The following is a 22157-nucleotide window of genomic DNA, read 5'->3' as shown; positions in this document are numbered from 1 at the left end:
TTTCTATGTAGTTTACAAGTAATTTTTCTTTTTCTTTTTTTCTTTTTTTATAATAAATTTATTTTTAATGGTGTTCAATTTGCCAACATACAGAATAACACCCAGTGCTCATCCCGTCAAGTGTCCCCCTCAGTGCCCGTCACCCATACACCCCCAACCCCCTCCCAACATCCCCAGTTCGTTTCCCAGAGTTAGGAGTCTTTATGTTCTGTCTCCCTTTCTGATATTTCCCACACATTTCTTCTCCCTTCCCTCATATTCCCTTTCACTATTATTTATATTCCCCAAATGAATGAGAACATATAATGTTTGTCCTTCTCTGATTGACTTACTTCACTCAGCATAATACCCTCCAGTTCCATCCACGTTGAAGCAAATGGTGGGTATTTGGCATTTCTAATGGCTGAGTAATATTCCATTGTATACATAAACCACATCTTCTATTTTTTTAAGATTTTATTTATTTATTTGTTCATGAGAGACACAGAGACAGAGACAGAGACAGAGGCAGAGGCAGAGGCAGAGGGAGAAGCGGGCTCCGTGAAGGGAGCCCAATGTGGGATGCTATCCCAGGACTCCAGGATCACGCTCTGGGCTGAAGGCAGGGGCTAAATCACTGAGCAACCCAGGAGTCCCTATAAGTCATTTTTATAAGAAAGTATGCAATTGTTCAAAATTTATATTCTATGGTCAAAATACATTCAAAAGATCCTATCTTCCTTTAGTGAAATACAGTTCTGTTAAAAAACATATGAACCATGGGCTACATTAGATGCTAGGGATGCTCACGATCTCCGTCATCTGCCTTGTCTCCATAGCCCTCTGCTCTTTTTAAAATAGCGTAACAGGGACATCTGGGTAGCTCAGCGGTTGAGCATCTGCCTTCAGTTCAGGTGGTGATCCCAAGGTCTGGGATCGAGTTCCATATCGGGCTCCCTGTGAGGAGCCTGCTTTTCCCTCTGCCTGTGTCTCTGCCTCTGTGTGTGTGTGTGTCTCATAAGTAAATAAATAAAATATTTAAAAAATAAAATAAAATAGCATAACGTTTACTTATTTACTAGATAGCATGGCCATCTCGTCCATTAGAAGACAAGTTCCACGAAGCAGGGATTTTGTCTCTTTGGTTTGCTTTCCTATGCTGGCACCAAGAAAAGGGGCAGGCAGTTTGCTGAATTGGGCTTAAGTAGGACACCGTGTTGGACTTTAAAGAGATTTTGTCCAGTTGGGAAAGGAGGATTCTCAGCTGTGCTGGAGATGCAGATGGTGTGGGTGCAGGAGCTCCGTGCTCGACGGGGTCAGGGAAGACGGGGCAGCTGAGCTGTTTCCTACATGACACAGCGGAGAGGAAGGCCACCGACTGGGACTGCCTCGTGGTAACATTGTGGATCCTCAGAACCACACTGTCTCTGAGAAATAAATTGGTAAACTAGATTCTCTGATTTAACAAAAAGCTGTCTTTCATTATGAGCACAGAAGAAAATAATAAGAAAATGGCCAAATAGGATATTTAAAAAAACCACTGGCCCTAAAGAGAAAAATACAGAGATCACTAATGAGAATGCCTTTTCCCTTCACAAGGACAGGAATTTAGGTCAGACAGCTGAAGGAGATTGAGAATGCCCCCCCCCCGCCCCCGAAGAGTGTGGGGCCTGGGCACTGAGCGCCAGGCGGGAGGCCTCACAGCATCTGGACATTCAGGGACAGCCTGAGAGCACAGCCGTTTCCCAAAGACCGCTAGCGGGTGGTGGTGAGCAGAATGCGAAATACTAATGATGCATATGAATCAGGACAAAACAGAAGACCTGGAGGGCCAGCCACCAACATGGCCTGTCACCAACACAAGGACAGGGTGAGGTGCTCAGTCCGCGCACCTGGAGGTGTCTGCTGAGGTGTTTCTGGGAATGGTCATATTTTTAAAGGTGTGTCTTGGGACCAGTCTTTCTCCTCGAGAGACTTACGAAGTTCACAGTGAGTGTGTGGTTCTCCAGCAGGTAGGGGTGATGGGGGGACAGGATGAACTAGATAGTGCGCTTACCATCACAGATACCCAGTGCTAGGAATGCTACCTCACTTCTACTTAGCAGAAAACACCAGTTACCCACCAAATGTAATTCATCAAGTCTCAAATGAGATTACCAATATTCAAGAGTGATGCTTAGATGTGAATATGAATATGAAACATTCCCAAGCACCATCCTAAAGATGCACACAATTACACACACATATATGTAGAAACTCATGTGTGCATGCATGTTCCTTCACACATGGGCGTGCGTGCATACATGCACGTGTGCTTGCAATGTACGCACGTGCTCACACATGCATGCATGCATATATAAATTGTTCCAGCAGGTTTATTTATTTATTTTTATTGTTTTTAAGATTTTTATTTATTTATTCATGAGAGACACACTCAGAGAGAGGTAGAGACACAGGCAGAGGGAGAAGCAGGCTCCATGCAGGGAGAGCCTGATGCAGGTTTCAATCCTGGGACTCCAGAATCTTGACCTGAGCTGAAGGCCGGTGCTAAACTGCTGAGCCACCCAGTGATACCAGTTCCAGCAGGTTTAAAGCAGAAAAAATTTACATTTTTGTGAATGCCTCTATGCATCCACAGGTGGATAGTTTTAGGAGCCTGCACCTATGAATATGGACCTGGCCAATTCATTTTTTGGTGACTGCAAAACAGCAGAATGTAACATAGTTATTGAATGCTTGGTACACACTTGTGTCCACCAAGCTGCAGGCCAGGTTCTACTGCCCCCAACACAACAGTGACATGTGTCAGACGCAGAGCAAGCAGTTTTCACACACAAGGTCACATGATTCCCAAAGCAAAGGCACTTGATCACCTCGCAGTGGCTGTACGGCTGGGAGCACCAATACTCAGCAACATTCGTGATCTGCTCAAGGCCACACTGCTCATCGGTGGTGGGGCTCCCATGGCCCTGAGGCTTACCCTTCCCCTACCCCACGCTGGTGTGCAGGATCTGGGCTCAGGTGGCAATTCGGACAGATGCTGCCATCTGGGGGCACTGGGGCTGGGGGTTGCATCTTGATCCCCAGGGTGGTTATATAAGCGCAAGTGTTTATTTATTAAGCTGTAAATTTGAGGCTTGTGTATACTCTGCCACATGTAACACATGTCAGTCTAAAAACAAACAGATTTGTTCTCAGGATTACATGTGGGGTTAGAACAAAGCTGTTCATTCATGACAGCAAGGTTCCTGGCCTGGAGCCCAGCTGTAGACCAGAAGGGCTGTGTGTGTTGCAGAAACGAATCCACCCCAGAAGGCTCGATGGCCTCTCGCTTGCGAAGAGCTTGGGATGGGTGAGCATTAAAATGACAACCTTGCCAGTTGAAGGAGAAGGCCATCGCTGGTGATGGATTAAAAGTGAGATAAATTGAGAAACATGCATGGAGTACAAAATGAATTTTAAAAGGAAATTGAAAAGAATCGAGAATTGATGAGGAAATGAAACATGACGGTGCTATTAGAAGCACAAAACTGCTGTTCAAAATATCTTTGAGCCTAAACCTGACTCCAGGCAGCTCTGGGGTGTTTGTACAACCGGGAGCCGAGCAATCGTCTGTTCACATTGCCTACAGCGCGGGGACCCGGCCGGGGACAGGGTACCGTGCACCCTCCAAGGCGGATCTGCCAGGGGACGTGGAGATGCTTTTTTCCATTGAAGTCACTGACCCAGAGCTGTCCTGGAGAAATCACGCCGATCGACTGGTGATGTTGGTGTTGCTCTAGCAAAAGATTGACCTGCTTCAACCCAGCTCCCTCAGAATGCTTCTTGTGCCCCCCGGATGCAGCAGACTCTGAAAGCAGTGCAAGCGTGTTCATCCCCCATCAATCGTGGGTGAACTCCACAGCTGGAGAGAGGGGACCTTCCAGGCATAGATATGAAAAAATATAAAACCAGGGGACGTTACCTCTGGAAATAAGCATCTCACCAATGCTGCTGACTGAGATCTCCTGTTTCTGGAGGAAAACATGACTTAAAATAGGTTTTGCAGGAGTTCTAAGTGCCTCCGTCATACTCCCTCTTGTTTTTCCCTCGGTAGGAACATCTTCAAGGTTTGTGATCAATTACTTAATTCGGGGTCTTCTATTAATGCTTTTTCCTGCATCATATGTAAGCTCCAGGGACTGTGTCCCTCTTGGTCCAACACCTAGGACAGTGCATGGTGCCTAATAGCAAGTTATCAAATATTAATCAAGTTAATAAGTAAACCCTGCTGAGAAAGAGGATTGATGATGGCCTGGCATGTTGCCCAGCTCCATGAGGCAGCAGCCCTTGATCTCAGAAAGCATCCAATCTGGTGAGGGACAGAAGACAAGCACATAGGGCAACAATAAATGAAGCCAAGGACACAGGGTTGGCCTCCAGAGGTGGACAGGATGTGAGCAGTAGTGGGGAATCCAGGGGAATTTCAAGCAAAGGAAGTAAACAGGGAAAAAAAAAAGTGAAAAAGACTTTCTGAGACACAGTCAGGTGTTCCTGTTTAGAATCATGGTTGGGAAATGTAGGTCCAGGTGATGCGAAATCTGAGGCCTGCCGAGCAGATGAGCCACACTGACGAGGCCGGGGCTCAGGACCAAGCGAGTCAAGATGGCAGTGGGCATGGGATGGATTTTAGGGAGAGAGCCTCCAATCTGGGAAGTTGGTGTAACATGTGGCAAGATTATGAATGTGGAAGACAGAAATCTCAATTAAGGTGGTGGAAGAAATGATATATTTTTTCACCCTCTGGTTATGGAAAGAAAGGGAGTGGGGGAAAAAATGAAGCTGAATTGTACAGCTTTTGTGATTTTGAGAATGTTTCCATTGGCTGGAGACTTTGGGCCGGTCTAGTAGAATCGGGGAGAGGCGGGAACAGCGGCTTGGTTTTCAGGTTATTGGGTTCCTGTGAGAACAGAGCATCCCTGAGAGCTATAGGCAAATCATTTGTCTGTGCTTATGATTATTTTTACTGATGGTGATGGTGGTGGCAGTGATTTGGACACATTTCCTGTCAGATCACAGCCGTACAAACTCTAATTTTTTTTTCAAGCTCTAAAGTTTTGTGATGCTGCAGCAATCAGGTATGCACTGGGGAGGGTGACAGGGCCAGTGGGAGCCAGGAGGGTAGGTGAGTGTTGCAGGGAGAGCATGGGGCATGCTGCAGAAGGCTGGATGGGGAATGTGGCTCACGAATGAAGAACGGAGGGAAACCAGCAAAAAACGCCAGTGGGTCATTCATAAAAGCAGGTGCTGCTTACGATTTGTGGATGGAGGATGGAAGTGTCAGACAGCTTTCTGTGAGAGCTGAAGGTCTGAGAAGGTTCACTCCAGAGGTTCTGTGTGGGGTCATCACTGCAAGCAAAATACCAGGTACAAGTAGCTCGGACAGTGAAGCATCTGACTCCGAAGACACTTTTTTTAAAAAGATTTATTTATTCATGAGAGACACAGAGAGAGAGGCAGAGACACAGGCAGAGAGAGAAGCAGGCTCCCTGCAGGGAGCCCAATGGGGTACTCGATCGATCCTGAATCCTGGGATCACGACCTGAGCCGAAGGCAGGTGCCCAACCGCTGAGCCACCCCGGTGTCCTTCCAAAGACACTTTATGGGACTCCAAATACAGGATGATGTTCCTTCACCCAAATGAAAAGCAGTAGCTTATGCTCAAACCTCACAGAGCATGAGGAGTTCAAATTTGAGTTCCCAAACTCTGCCCACTGGAAAACATCATTTTGGTTTGATGGTGTATATTTTTGTTACTTTTCAGGTCAATCCTACCTGGAGAGGTACCTGCCATGCTTGAGAATTAAGGGGAATTAATCTCAAAATGGTATCTCCAGCCTAAAGGGTCCTGCGGGTACCAGCTGTGTGTGTGGGCAGAGGAGAGGGGGCCCGGGTGCGGGTGGCCATCCAACCAACAGGGCCAGTGGGGGCCGCGTGGACGCAGGACCAGGCTGGAGCAGGGAGACAGACACCCTGTCATGCAGCAACAGGAGGGGACGGTTGTCACCATGCTCACAAACAGAACTGGTCATGCGGAAAAGGAGGCCACGGGAGGTGGCGAGCGGGAACCGAGCCTGCCCTGTGACCAGGGGGCCAAAGATGAAGCCTCCTGAGGACCAGAAGGGACAGTGGTCACTGTCACCCTGCCTGAGAAGGCCTCATTTGGCCCAAAGCTTCCTCAGTGATAATGGCTTTCATCCCCTACAACCAGTTCCCCACAATTTGCACATAAGTCTGATTTTGGGGTTTGTGGTCCAAGCTTCTGTCTTCTCCTGAGGGGCCGGGAATGATCACAGTGTCCTGGTGAGGCTGCTGTGTCGGGTGCTCTCATGTGGGTGAGACCCTGACCTGGGGCTGCCCACTTACTGGGAACGCCTGCTCCGGGAGCCACACCAATTTTGAAGCCAAATTTTTCCTGGAGCCCAAGCTCTGTCTTCACAGCCTTTGAGCTGAAGGGGTTGCATGTGTCCAGAAGAAAAGCCTTGGTCTGGCTGTCTGAAAGATGCCTGAAATTGGAACGAGGTCCATCCCCTTAGGTGTCATCATCCCTGTGTGAGGAGGTCACTCCTGGGACCCAGGTGGCACGACCTGACTCCTTGGAATTGGCCCGTATGGAATCTGGGGCAGAGCTCTGACTGAGCACCTCGCCTGCGTAACTCCGAACCCCAGGATCCATGAACAAGCTTGGCAGCCCCTCTCGGGACCACATTCAAATAAAATGATGGAACTGGCAAGTTTCATGCAGCCACTGGTGTCACGGATTTGTGCTGCCTGCCCCTGCAGGGGTCTGGAGAGTTGGAGCCCATGGTCCAAAGGCCAACCACTGGATCAGGGTCTTCCTGTGTTTATTCACACGTGTCGGGGACCTCAATAGTAGAGACAATACTGACAACTTATAGTGGTGATGTGGCAAAGTAGTGTAAAATCCACCATTTTACTTAATTTACCTCATTCAAACTTACCATTGTAGGGACACCTGGGTGGCTCAGCAGTTGAGAGTCTGCCTTCAGCCCAGGGCCTGATCCCAGAATCCGGGATCGAGTCCCACATCCGGCTCCCTGCGAAGAGCCTGCTTCTCCCTCTGCCTGTGTCTCTGCTTCTCTCCCTGTGTGTCTCTCATGAATAAATAAATAAACCTTTTAAAAAACACAAATTTACCAATGTATCCAATTTTCAAAACACTCTAGGTATTCTTTTCTATATTTTGAAGATGAGAATATTAAGTCCAAGTTTAACTTAACAAAGGCCACGTCACAGCCAGGACCTGGGTACTCACCCTGAAAGTACAGTGCTGTGTCCACATCACACAACAACCTTCCTCACCAACTTGCAGAACGGTGTAATTTAAAACCATCTATTAAAAATTAACTTTATGATAGTAGCGCAAGAAGGACCTGGCTCATGCAACACAATAGAAATTCTGTAGCAAGGCTGTCTTATCATCAACCCCAAATAAACGCTCACATGCCCTTGGGGAGTGTGTGGGTTACTGTAATGGACACAGATGCAACATGTCACCGAAATGCACACATACACACACACTCTCACACACACACACACACACACATCCATAAACACAGCTACATTGTCTGAGGGCTTTGTGGCAAAACGAACAGAAGACAGTAGAGGCAACTCATGCTCTGTTCTTGGGCTTTCCCACATGTTATTTCTCATCCTAGAAATGTTAACTTCTACAGCGCTGGCTCAGAATCTGATCTTGGAGCTATACGGTCTGGGTTTGAATCTTGAGACTTACACTCTGTGTGCCATGTACGAACATTGCAACCTCAGGAAAGTTAACTTCCCTGTGTTTACTGTCTTGAAATATAAATCATCATCATCATCATCATCATCATCATCACACTATCTCTCAGGCGTTTGTGAGGATTAAATGAGCAAGTTTAAACACTTAGTACAATGCCTCCATATGTGTCAACAGCCATATCCTGTCCTGACGAAACTTGAAAGGTTTCAAAGAAACTTAGAGTTTAGACAATAGAGGAATTAAGGGTTCAGACCCTGCTGTTAACTGGAACTGAGTCCTAACCACCTTTTAAACACATTGATAAGTCTTTCTGAGCCTAGTTTTCTCTGATATAAAGAACAAAGATTTGGGGGCGCCTGGGTGGCTCAGTAGGTGAAGCACCTGCCCTCAGCTCAGGTCATGATCTTAGGGTCCTGGGACCAAGCACCATGGTGGGTTCTCTGCTCAGCAGGAAGTCTGCTCCTCCCTCTCACTTTGCCCCTCCCCCCAACTCGTGCTCGTGCTCTCTCTCTCTCTCAAAATAAATAAACAAAATCTTTTTTTAAAAGAGAACAAAGATTTTAATCACCTCATTTTGTTATAAAATTTATAATGCAAGCATATTCACAACAAAGGCTTTAAAAGATCCATGTGTGTTCAGTTTTTTAGGTTTTAGCTATGTTTTAATCAGTTTGTTGCAAATTTAGAGAAAAATCTTAATGATATCTATGACCATTTGTACTCCATAAGATGGTCAACAATCAAGTTTTTAAAAAATAGATTTGGCCATTAATAGCAAGGCATGAATTTCAGTGGGGATTTTCTCAAAGATATGACGAATGTATATATATATTTTTTAATGTATATATTAAATGTGTGGCTGAGCTCACATGCCATCTGAGTTGAGAGTCAAGGGTCAGGAAGAGAATACTGTAGTGTTTTCTACTACTGTAGAAAGATTTCGAAGCCGAATCTTTCTTCGGTCATATGTTGTAGAATATTCAAGGACCTTTTCAGGACACAGTCTAGTCAAGCACTTATCAGAATGTGGACCATTGTGCTGCATGTGTAGGAAAGTGGCTCAACTCCTCTTGAGATACCGCTGAGTCCTTGGAGTAAGAGACATTTCTGAAAAGTCCTTCACAGATGTTCTGTTCACAAGAGTAGACCTTGAATGTGAGCAGATCTCCCCAGACAACAGTCAAACCTGCTTCTGCTCTCTGCCCGTGCTGAGCAGCCTTGCTGCCAAGGTTGAGTGAAGACCACTGCCAAGTACAAGACCCACGTGCACAACTCCCATTATCTGCTTTGTTCATGGCACAAAGTCAGGCATGAAGTAGACACTCCATAGTATTTGCTGCAAGAACCAAATGGTGAAGCCAGAGGAGGAACGAAAGAGTGGGGAGGTATCGCCCACTCTCGTAGTGATAGCCAGACATGACACATGAATTGGAGACCCCCTAAGTATAGGAAAAAAGAAATTAGTACCATATCTACTGAACTGAATGGAAAAATGTGTTCAATGATGCAAAAAAAACTGACATAATTTACTTTGTTTTGAATAAAAGTAAGATGAATGGTACTGTTTTGTCAAATAATGACTACAAATCATTGGCGAACTTCAAAATGATGTCATGGTGCCCCCGACTTTGTCTTTTTAAAAAAATCCCTCTCTTCTGGTTCAGGTGGCATGTTTGATAGAGGTGGAGACTCTAAATTTCAGCTCTTTCTGTGTTTCTAATACCTCTCATCCCAGCCCTCTGTCATGCCTGCCTGTTCCCGCCAGAGAGTTACATGCAGTTCACATAGTGCTGTTCTGTCCCAGGATCCCAAACTCAATACGTGGTTTTCTCACTCTGTGCCCTCCACCCTACTTGATGTTATCCATTTGCAAGGTCTCAGCTATGACCTATATATACCCAGATCTCCCCAATCTAGCTCTATGCAGTCCCCTCCCAGAATTTCAGAATGCAGAGCCATGTCTCACTTTTCTCTAATGTAAAATTGGCTTAATATTATCCATCTCTGAGAGTTTTCTGAAGACTAAATCAGTTACTATATGTAAACTACTGGGAAAAGCACCTAGCACATAATTAATAACAGCAGCTCACAACTTGGATGCTCCAGGAGCATCTCACACTCAATATATCCCAAATTAAATTCCTCACAATCCTCCAGTGGTTGCATACCTCCTGGATTATCCATCTCAGTTGGCCATATCCCCATCTCTAGTGAGCTTGACCCAGACTCCACAGTCATGAGCTATCATTGACTACTCCCCTACTCTCCATAGCCAATAAATTACCAAATCTTGTTAATTTTGTATTACATGTACTTGAATTTGTCTCTCCATCTCCATCCTTACTATCACTTGGTTTTTTTCATAATCTTTTGGACTCACAATAATCCTCCACTGAGTTTCCTCAACATGATTTAGTCTCTCTGAAGTTGTGTTTCCACAGACACAGAGCCATGATCTGTATGAATGTCTGATCCATTTTTTCTCTTTCACACTTTTTTTTGGCAATTTCCCATGATCTTCAGGATAAAGTAACAACTCACTGACATGGTAGGAAAGGCAGCTCATAGCTTGGTTCCTCCCAGGCCCTTGACCCTCAACCTACCACTTCTCATTGTCACTCATGGCTCCACTAACCTGATCTGCTTATGGGTGTTTTTTTTTTTTAAGATTTATTTATTTATTTGAGAGTGCACTCACATGAGAGAGAGGGGGAGAGAGAGAACAAGCAGGGGGAGGGGCAGAGGGAGAAGCAGGCTCTCTGCTGAGCAGAGGTCCAAACATGGGGCTGGATCCCAGGACCCTGGGATCAAGACCTGGGCTGAAGGCAGCTGCTTAAATGACTGAGCCACCCAAGCTCCTGCTCATGGATCTTTAACTTTTAACATTTGATGCTCGTATTTTTAACATGGCTCTGATCTCTTCCCAAGCCTTGCTAAATTCCTACCACTCTTTATTTCCTCATAACATCTATCCATTACAGACCCAAAGGTGGGATATGTATTGCAGCCCAGCTAAGCAGATCCTTCAAACTGGTACTTTATTATAGAATAACAGACATCTTTGCTCTTAGAAGTAAATATTTTCTAATTTTCTCTTCTACTTGGAACGTATCTTTCAGCTGCATACAGAGGTCCTTTGCCTTTTAGCCTCTGCCAACATCCTTGTCCCAATCTTTAAATTTCTATTTTCCCCTTATACAGAACATTTTAGCCACCAGTTCATTTGATACAGGCTCCAGGAAATACTTAGAAAGCCTCATAGTCTTAACCAAATACAGCAATCATGGAATGATATTTTTTTTAATCTGTTCTTTTCCTTAAATACATTCATAAATAATTCCTTTCTCTTTTCCAGGTTGTAAGAAAATATATTTTACCATTTTATCTCCTGGTATGATGGAATTCACTGAATTACCTAAGGAAGATTATGGATAGAGCTAGTCTATGACATCACTCCTCTCCTGAAGATTCGGGTAGGACAGGTTTTATGAAATGAGGGGATAAAGTGGCAAAGTCTTTTCAGAAGTAAGAACTGTAATGTGGGAATAGAAAGTGGTCATCCATCACACTCATATTTTACAAAAATAAAACAAAATCAAGTTAAACGACATCAAAAGCAGCATAAAACAAAAATCTCAGAGAAGAAAGAAAGCCAGAGAGACCCAGAAAGGAAAAAAGCTCAGTGGGAAAATATCCAATTGTAGATGAGTCTAAGTTTTGATTCTTATCGTAAATTCCAGTCTCAGTTTTGAACGAAACTCTTGGGAGGTGGGTTTGATCTCTTTGGAACCAGAGCTATCTTTTAAAATCATCTATTCTAAGGGTCATCAGCTTTCAATGAACTCTTGCAAATATTTCATACCTAAAGCACACAGTCATCTTTCAAGGTTGAAATTTGGGAATATTTCTAACTATGTCTGTATAGCATTTTTTTTTCTTTTCTTTTCACGGTATTCTTAGTAAATTAACTAGAAAAGGACTTTTTAATTTTATTTGGAGGGGTGTGTGTGTATCTGTGTGTGTATGTCTGGAGGAAAGAGTACATCCCTAAAAAGTTTTTGGAAATGTCCCAGACTTTGGGCTCTTCAATCAAAATATTTCCGTGTACCACTTATCTACTTCAAAAAGGTGATGGGAGAAAAGATGAGGAAGAAAGTTTATCCTTATATTCACTTCTTTCTCAGCATAATATAAATACTAAACTTCTATAATAATTCTTTAAAGTATGATTCAGTTAGAATACTGGTATATATATACTAGCTTGTAAGTCATAATAACTTCATCTTAGCACTAATATTCTCTTGTTTATTCTAATTAAGTAACAGCTCAGCTATCACCTTAAAATAATTCTTCAAGAGCAAAGGGACATATTAAGGAGGACGCATGATGGGATGAGCACTGGGTGTTATCTACGTATATGTACTTAGAGAAACAATATCAGTTCAACAAATATGTGATGAAAATCAACTATGCATTAAGCCCCAAGCATTCTTTACACCAATGTAATTTAACTCTATGAAGAAAATGCTGCTCTGGATAGAAGGGTTGTTTTTATGTCACTGGAGTGAATTCTCACCAACAATCATGTGCTGCTGCTATTTTAGGTACAACCAGAGTCTTGAAGTATGAGCTAGAACCCGACAGACAAATATTGGTTTATGTAAAGACACAGGTACAGGAAGGCAAAATTCACAGATGGATTTGTGCTGTTCCATCTATGTTCTATCACCCAGTGTGTCTTTGTAGAAAGTTAGCCAGGAGAGTGGAAAGGAGGGAGATTCATCTCTGACCTCAGAGCAGAGTAAAGCTAATTGGTCACACGTGGTGGAACCATAACCCAGACCTTATCACCATGGTGACAACAAATTGAGTTAGCTGGCCACAGCTGTTTTGGTAAATACTGACACACTCATAGTCATCCACGAGTATTTAAAGTCTATTTTAATAGCAACCACACACTCTATGTTGTCACTCGCCAACCTCGCAGAGTGTCTAGGGTTAGTAACATTGTGCAGACCAGAAGATTAAAGATGCATTCCTTCTTGCTCAGAATATTAAACATAAAACAGATGGTTAAAAGCATTGCCCATCTCCATAAATGGACAATTTTTATATAAAATATTTAGTGTTAGTATATATTGTTGCATTCCTAATTGATACTTTAAAATAATGCATGCAGATAACACTTTATAATGGAAATAACAAGGGACATTAAGAATGCTTATCTGTGAGAACATCCATGAGTGGTGGACACTAGAAAACACTGTTGCCCAGGATGCGGTGGAGAGGGTCCTTCACAGATGGTCAGAGAGCCATGAGGACAGAACCCAGGTCTCCAGTCACAGCAGTGGGAGGAAGAAGCTCCTCAAAGAACATCAGACTCTTCAAGGTCAAGGTGAGTTCAGCCAAGCCATTAGCAATGGTGGAGATGGTAGGATGAATTGGAGTCTGAAAGAACACCAAGAAAAACAATAATATGCTTATCCTAAAAATTATCCCAGGCCAAACCCTAACTTTCTGGAGAAAAAAAAAGAAAAGGAAAGGAAAAGGCAGTGACGTAGGGGCTGAAAAACAGAATTTGCACAGTTTTCTTTCTTCTTATGGAGCCTCAGATCGAGGGCACTAATACAGCCAAATCCAGCCTTCTTTTAGACCAAACACCTATACGATAAAACTGCTGTGGCACCTGAGGTGTGGATCAGTGGAGGCTGGGCTACATGGAGGCCAGTTCATTCCTGTTCAAAGTGGTATGGTCCTAGCTCAATATAACATTTGGTAAAATATGATCACTTGCTCGTTTAATCAGTCAGCACAGAAGAGAGCTCACATTTCCTGGAAACAAACAAATGAACCAAAGTAAAACATGAGATTATTTCATATGCCAATGCCCTTTCATATGCAATGTTTCACATACCACTGAAAATCATTGAGATATACAACGTACCATGAGGCTTACACACAAAAGGAAAAAACACAAAACGGTTTGCTGGTTCCAGAACTGGAGCTAGCAAGCAGAACTTTACAAACCACCATTATAAATATACTTGAGGATTTATAAGAAAGAAGGAGAGAATGTGTGGAGGGTGAGGTAAGATGACAAAGGCAAGTCAGAAAAAGGAACCAAATGGAAATTCAACATCACAAAATTACGATATCTGAATTACAAATATAATTGGACATGCTTAACAGCAGAAGGTGGAATGCTGAGGAAGGATGAGTAAACTTGAAAAGAGATCTCTAGTTAGAAACTCTCTAAACTGAAGCCCAGAAAACACAGATGGACACAAGCTGCCCATGTAACAGTATCAGAAGCCTAAGGCAAATATGCTCAGAACATCAGAAGGAGGGAAGAGGGAGAGGAGCACACTGCCATTTCAAAAAAAAAAAATGTGTAAGATCTCCCAAATTTGATGAAAAACAACCGATACATACAAGAAACTAAAAAAAAAAAAAAAAAAAAAAACAAGTGGGAGATATACAAAGAAATCCACACCTACGCACATCATGAAATGTAAATGTAGAAAATTGTAGAGCTAGCCAGAGGAAAATCCCTTACCTACAGAGATCAATGCAGGGCAAGTGAGAGAGAAGGTCTCTAAGGACCTATTATCAATGGAATCATCCTTTGAAAATGAAGGGGAAACTGTCTGGTGACATAAAACATATTACAAAGGAATTATTCCTCAAGAGAGAAGGGACATATTAAGGAGGGCGCATGATGAGATGAGCACTGGGTGTTATATGCCACTGATGAATTACTGAACACTACATCTGAAACTAATGATGTGCTATACGTTGGCTAATTTACATTATATGTTCTCATTCATTTGGGAAATATAAAAAATAGTGAAAGGGAATAGAAGGGAAGGGAGAAGAAATGGGTAGGAAATATCAGAGAGGGAGAACATAAAGACTCCTAACTCTGGGAAACGAACTAGGTAGGGGTGGTGGAAGGGGAGGAGGGCGGGGGGTGGGGGTGAATGGGTGACAGGCACTGAGGGGGGCACTTGATGGGATGAGCACTGGGTGTTATTCTGTATGTTGGCAAATTGAACACCAATAAAAAATAAATTTATTATTTAAAAAAATAAAAAATTAACAATTAAAAATTTAAAAAAATAAATTAAAAAAAAGAATTAAGGGACATAAAACATTTTCAAATAATGTGAGCTGAGATAATTTGTTGATAATTTGTCTTACAGTGACTTGCAGTGTAAGAAATGGTAAAATATTTCTTCAAGTCAAAGAGCGATTATAAGTATGCAGAATTCCGGATCTTTCTAGAGAAACTGCTAAATTTGTGCATATATAGAAAATATTTTTCCCTTTTTCTGAACTTTTAAAAAGTAAATTGACTCTACATTACAAACTATAAATTTGTATTATGGGATTTATTTCATATATGCTATTAAAGTGTATGGAAATCCTGGTAAACATTATACCAAGAGTTTTAGATATTAATTCAAAATTTCTGTGATGACTTAAGAGAAATAGTGCAGTCCTAGAGCAACGTCTAGAAAATAATTCAAGCACAATCTGTGTAATATCCAGTAGAGGAAATAAAGGGAATACTTATAATTGTTCAACAAAACTAAAAGAACACAAAGACCCAAGACAGATGATAAGAAGTAGATAGGAAAGTGACACAAAGACAGGAGACATAACCAAGACAAATGTAAGTATAAATTGACTAAAACATTCAAATGAAAATACAGAGATGATCAGAATGACAATGGATTAAAAGAAGCAAAACCCATAGCCATGAGGTTGTTGCTAGGCATAGCTGTCTTTGTAATGTGTTTTAATCTTTTCACACTTTAAATCTCCATTAATACTTTGTGTGTGTGTGTGTGTGTGTGTATTTAAGAGTAACACAAATGTCACAGAGAGTGCGTGTATCTGAAAGTCAGCATTAGAGGAGGGATTAGGGAAGAGACCATGTCAGGGATTGACTATCTGTATTCCCCCAGATTTATATGCTGGAGTTCCAATCCCCTGCATTGCAGTACTTGCAGAAGGGGCCTTGGGGAAGTGACAACGGTCGCATGAGGTAGTAGAGATGCAGCCTCCAGTAGGACTGTTGCCTTACAAGAAGAGAACGTGGGTGTGGGAGAGGATGGCCCTCTGCACCCAGCAAGCAGCTTCACCAGATGCCAGGTCAGCCTCTGGACCCCGGAAGATGGATGTCCGCTATCTCAGCCCCGGACAGCAGGGCTCTGCTACCAGCCACTGGGACATCAAGACTCTGGATCTGACTTATTTAAGATGACTTATCACCATTTCTAATTTGCAAAGGAATTGCTCTCATTTTAAAATCTGAAAAACAGAAAAATTTGTAATCATCAACATGTCATCACATTGAAGTACACTTATGTCACACTGGATATATAGCTATAGCTATATATATTTTTATGTAAAGTATGTCATGAATATTTACCACTTAATTATTTTTTATTCAAAACCTAGTTTATAAGCCTTTATGTGTGGATACATAATGATTCAATTATATTGGACATTGTCCAATATATTGGACATTGGATTTTTACTCATTCTAATACCATTATTTAACATAAGTATCATTATATTTAAAATGTGACTCTTAAACATTTGTATTATTTATAATTTTTATTTTATATTATTGCACATGCATAGCACATATATGTGTGGTTTTAAAGTAAGAGTCCGGGGATCCATGGGTGGCTCAGTGGTTTGGCGCCTGCCTTGGGCCCAGGGCGCGATCCTGGAGTCCCGGCATGGAGCCTGCTTCTCCCTCCTCCTGTGTCTCTGCTTCTCTCTCTCTCTCTCTTTATGTCTGTCATAAACAAACAAACAAACAAACAAACAAACAAATAAATCTTTAAAAAAAATAAAGAGTCCATGTACACACTACATAGCCTAGGATACAACATATTCTCAGGACTTAGAAGACTCTCACCATTCATCTTTCCAAATGTGTCCACTTTGGTCCAAACTCTGCCACCCAGGTTAAAGCTAGCCTAAACTTTACACTAATTTTCCTCTTTTTAAATGATTTTGCTACATATATGTGCTTCTTAAGTACCTTATTGTTTAAATTCCTTGGGTTTTTGACCAACAAATGAATGAAGATACACTGTAGGTACTGTTGTAGAACTTTCTCACTCATTTGGCCTTTGAGAACCCACTAAGATGTTAAGTAGACCTACTGTCTAGACACTCACTCTGATGCTCCATATCCCACCATATTAGTGTCCTCTCTTGACATACCATGTGTTTGTGGGAATCTGGAATATTCCCACCGTCTGCCCTTGTTGATCATGCTGCCTGGTACATTCTTGTAGTGCATGCCTGAGAATGAAACAGGAGCTTCTCTCAGGCATTGGAAACTTTTGTTTCTGGGTGAAGTTTGATCCATTGGCAGATTATCAGATCAATATAATTGATGGTGAACATATCCTTTTATTGAAGAAATGGAATTCCCTGGAAAAGAAGAAGAGGAGAAAGAGAAGGAGAGAGGACAGAAGGAAGGAGAAAAGAATACCAGACCACACCACACAAAGAGAAAATAGTGTCTTTCTGAACCTTCATGTTGGATCTCTACATGTGATTTATGACATGAGATGGATTTCTGCACATTGTATTAAGACATGGCTGAAAGCTGCAGCCTGAGAGAGCGTGGGCTCTGGAGTGAGGTCCCTAGCATCTCCAAAAGGTCACACAAGTGCACAGCTTTGTGGCAACATAGGTCGGGTCACTGCCTGATTGTGTCCGATTTCACGGTCAGAGGTGGGATGAGAGCTGGCTGTGTCTGAACCCGTGTGAGTGGGCTTGCCTGGAGTAAAGCAAAGCCCACATATCAGGGTCTCTACAGTCTCTGTATCCAGTGTCTTGGTTGAAAGTACTTTTAGAAGAGTCCTATCAGTTATTCTGGGAAGGGACTGGTAGGATGGGAGCTCCTGGCAAGAAAGCACTGTTGGTTCACCGTGTGATCCATGACCCTGGGATCTGCAAGCAGTAGGAGTGCAGGTCACATGAGAGCTTCTCACCCAGGAGATGTTTACGATGTAAATATAAGGTATCAGCCTGGCAGTGAGGATGGTACGAGGTTAGCCCATCCTTCATCTGATTGAGTGTTAAAGGTTTGTGAAGTGTGCAGTTGTATATGTCGAACGCTTCACCACACATAAGCACCTTCTAGGTTTTCATTACCCTGTGAACAATTGGGGCACTTATAAAATATAGTTTCCACCAACTGCCAGATTGTTTTGGATTTCACGGTGAAAACTTGGCTCGGATGTAGAAGAGTAGGTAAATTTAGAAACACATTTACAAATGCACTTCTCAGAAGAATCTTTACTCAAGGAGCAGGGGAATGCTAACCGACTGGCGCCAGCATTTGCAAGATCCAACTGTGTGTGTTCCCACTGCTTTTCCAAAGACGGGAGTACACAGGTGCGTTCCCACCATCCTGCAATGACAAGTTGGCCATTGGCTCTCAACAAACAGCATTACCTTGTCATGCACACTCATCCACAATGAGCCCCTCAGATACACGTGAAAAGCGCAAAAATCATCCAACTCTCTCTACAGCAATCTTGAGCTGCTGATTCGACAACGCTCTGCATTAGTGTCACGCCCATGTTTACTGCGCATTCTCTCATGTCATTGTGACAGCGCCCCTGACTTGACTCGAGAGGATGTCCCACCCATTGGGGTCAGAGCCTTGTTGAGAGCTCAGCTCTTCTGGAAGATATGAGGGGGGCGATACTCCATTCTCTAGGGCTAGTGTTCATCCAGATGGCAAGTTTTCCTCCATGTAATCCAAAATGACACATCCAATTCCTTATCCCAACTCTTGAGTTTTTCCAGGGAAAAATGTGGTTTTGCCCTACTTTTAGCAAGTTAAAGTTCTAGTGCTTTTGCTTTGCTAGTGCATCTGAAAACATATGGACATTTTTGGCAAAAAAAAGAAAAAAGCCATTTCTGATTCATTTGGCTAAGGCATGGATTTTTCCTAGTACAGTAAAACTCTTTTATGAAATACTTTTTTCTACCATAGATTCCATTTGACCACGGAGCAAGCCTTTTCTCTGGATGCACAAGGTTTCCTCCTGACCCTGATCTGTTCCCCTGGCAGGAGATGTCCATCGGCCCCACTGCCTAGAAGGATTCTCTGAGCTTTCCCAAGAAGGGCCTGCTCTGTCCTCACTGGGGGTACAGATGAGGAGCTCCCCCAAAGAAGCACTTGAGTGGAAGGGGTCAGGAGCTAGATCAAGAAAATGTCTGCCACCCTGAGGGGCAAGTTTCCAGCCAAAACTGTCCTGTATCACAGGGGACAGTGTTTATGGCGCAGGTAACCAAGGAGTCCCTGGGAGTAAGGAAGAGGGTGATAGTTGGTGCCTGGCAAACAAACAAGGCCATTCCCGTTGTGAATCTGCTAAAGCTGGGCAGGCCCCCATGGAATACAGGGAGAAGTGTATGATCTCCAAAAAAGATGGTTTGAACCAAATTTTTACAGCGTCTCAGAAGTGAAGTATGCTTATCCTAAAGGAACATGCGGAGAGCTGGAACTGACTCTGGGAAACACCGGCCGCTCAGCGGTGCAGACCAGCTAAGGTCTCCACACCCTGTCCCAGCCCTTGAACTCCTCTGGGTCTGGCTAAGTGAACTCACTTCTCCAGGCTCCCTCAGCCCTGATTACACCAATGGAACTGAGAAAGAGCTCAAGTCACTTTGGAGACACAATAGATGGAGACACACAGATGCTCCAAAGACCAGACATCAGCAGTACACAGGGGACTATAGACATTTCATCAGGTAAGTCAGAAGCAGGGTAATCAGCAGCAGGACGGGTGGCTCCAGGCCAAGCTCAGGGACCTGCCACCTGGCACCCAAACTGTCCCCAGTGGGCGGCAGAGTCTTCATGGCTGCACATAAGGGATACTCAGAGCCAGAACAGTGTGGCAGGCCTCTCTGCCCTCCGTTCCCAGGCTGGGTCCAATGAGTCAGGTGCCACTGGGAGGAAAGGCATCAGAGTCCACTGGGCAGGGTGCAGTGAGGAGGGGGCTGCACAGGGACCCACCCCGAGGCCCGCCTGCACCCGCCTGCTGAGTGTGGCTCTGCTGGACCCACCCAGCAAAGGTCAAAAGCAAGCCTTGATAGGACCAGCTGCAGTGAAGCTCAGTGACATTGTCATATTTACAAAAATATTTAAAGCAAAAAGTGATTTTTTTTTTGCAGGGTTTTCCAGTAGGTACAAGTGAGATGCTTGATAGCGATTATGTGGAATAGGGAAGGAAAATAGATACCTTATGCTGTGTAGGCGCAGGCCCATCGGCTGAATACTGCCACAAAACCATCACATGACACCACTAAAAATTGAAAATGAAAAGGTAAACAAGGAACAAATGGCACAAGGAGAAAGTACATAGTGAGATGATAGATTTAAGGCCAATCCTGTGAAATATCACCATAAATTCAGTTCAAATGCTTGAAACACACCAAGTAAAATGCAAAGATTGTCAGATTAGATAAATTTAAAAACTTAGATCCAACTATCTGCTGCCTACAGGAAACCCACCTTAAACATAATGACCAGGGGGCACCTGGGTGGCTCAGTGAGTTTGATGTCTGACTCGATTTCGGCTCAGATCATGATCTCAGGGTCTCAGGATCAAGCCCTGCATTGGGCTCTGTGCTCAGTGGGTAGTCTGATAGAGATTGTCTCGCCCTCTGTTTCTCCCCCACTTGTTCACACTTGTGTTCTCTCTCAAATCAATCAATCAATCAATCGATCACTCTTTCACAATAATGACACAGTACATGGGAAGTAGAAGGGGTAACAATGCATGTCCTGTTGACATGAATCAGAGGAAGCTGGAGCAAGTCCATTAACGTTGTGCACAAGCATCCTCAGAGCTAGAATGTTACCAGGGATAAGAGGTACATTTTATTATGATAAAACTGTCAATTCAACAACAGGACATAAAAGTTTTATTTAGGTGCCTAATAACAGAGTTTCTGGACATACTCAGAAAACCCCATGGAACTGAGAGGAGACCCGGCCCCAGCTATAGTAGGCATTTCCATCCCCACCTGCACAGGGCAGGACAAGGAGACAGGACAACGTCCCCTGGCTCAGCCCCGCAGCCCTCCTGAGATGCTCCAGCATGGCCACACCTGCCAGGACCTTCACCCAGGCAGACCATGCTCTGGCCAGAAGACAAATATCCATGATTTGTGAAGATTCCAACCATAAAAGCTTTTTTTTTTTTGTACAGGAACACAACTGTATGAATGGAGATATCCATTGCAGAAAAGAGTATCCAAAGGATACACAGAAAATCCCCACCTATCTGAAGATGAGTTAACGTAATTCTAAATAACCTGAGTGGGGGTGAGGAACAAATCCAGAAGGACACAGGAAATTCTTCCAGGTCTGCCAGGCAGTGATGGGGACAGAGTTATCACCCAGTGCCTGGATTAGAAGACAAGAAATGACTCAAATCAAGGACCTCAGACACCAGGCTGAGAATTAAGAAAACCACTGGGCCTGAAGGAAGCTGATGAAGGCAACACAGAACAGAGTGGAAATCGATGACATAGAAAACACAAAAGCAAAAGAGAACTGAATGACTCAGAAAGATGGTTTGGTGAGAAGTTCGGTCTACCTCCAGGGAGGGAAGACAGGAGAGAAGATGTGGTTTACCCATATCAGGAATGACGGGGCATGGATGGAAATTAGATACATAGCAGAGATCATTATAACCAACTTCATGCCAATAAATTCAACAATTCATGAGATAAAAACATTTCTGAGAAAGACATATTATCAAAGCTCATTCAGAAAATAGATGCTCCCATTCAAGAAATCACATGTGTATTAAAAACCCTCCAACAAAGAAAATTTCAGGCCCAGGTGGCTTCCCTGGCAAATTCTACATTAGGGAAGAACATCACCTTTCCACAGATGCCTGCAGAAACCAGAGAGGAAGCAGCACTCCACAACGCATCCCTTGAGGCCAGTGTCGCTCTCATCCAAATAAATGCAAAAGATCTGAATACAATTTCAACAAAGTATATAAAAATACAATCATGATAAAGTGAGGGTTATCCCAGGATTACAACGTTGTTTTAACATCTATCAATACAATATGCCTTAGAAATAAAGAGAATAAAATAAATAGAATAAAATAAATAATTATCTCAATAGATGCAGAGAAAGCATTTGAAGTATCTAACACTTATTCTAATGAACAGACTCAACAAACTAGAGAGAAGAGCACATTCTCCATTTGTGGAAGGACACCTCCATAGAACCCACAGAGGACATAATGCCTAACAACGAAGGCTGAGCACTCTCCCTGAGGCTCGGAGCAGCAGCAAGAACAGCTCC

This window comes from Nyctereutes procyonoides, unplaced genomic scaffold, assembly GCF_905146905.1.
Source record: "Nyctereutes procyonoides isolate TBG_1078 unplaced genomic scaffold, NYPRO_anot_genome, whole genome shotgun sequence".
NCBI classification, from domain to species: domain Eukaryota; kingdom Metazoa; phylum Chordata; class Mammalia; order Carnivora; family Canidae; genus Nyctereutes; species Nyctereutes procyonoides.
The sequence above is the reverse complement of the archived record's forward strand: the minus strand, read 5'-3'. Positions refer to the sequence as shown.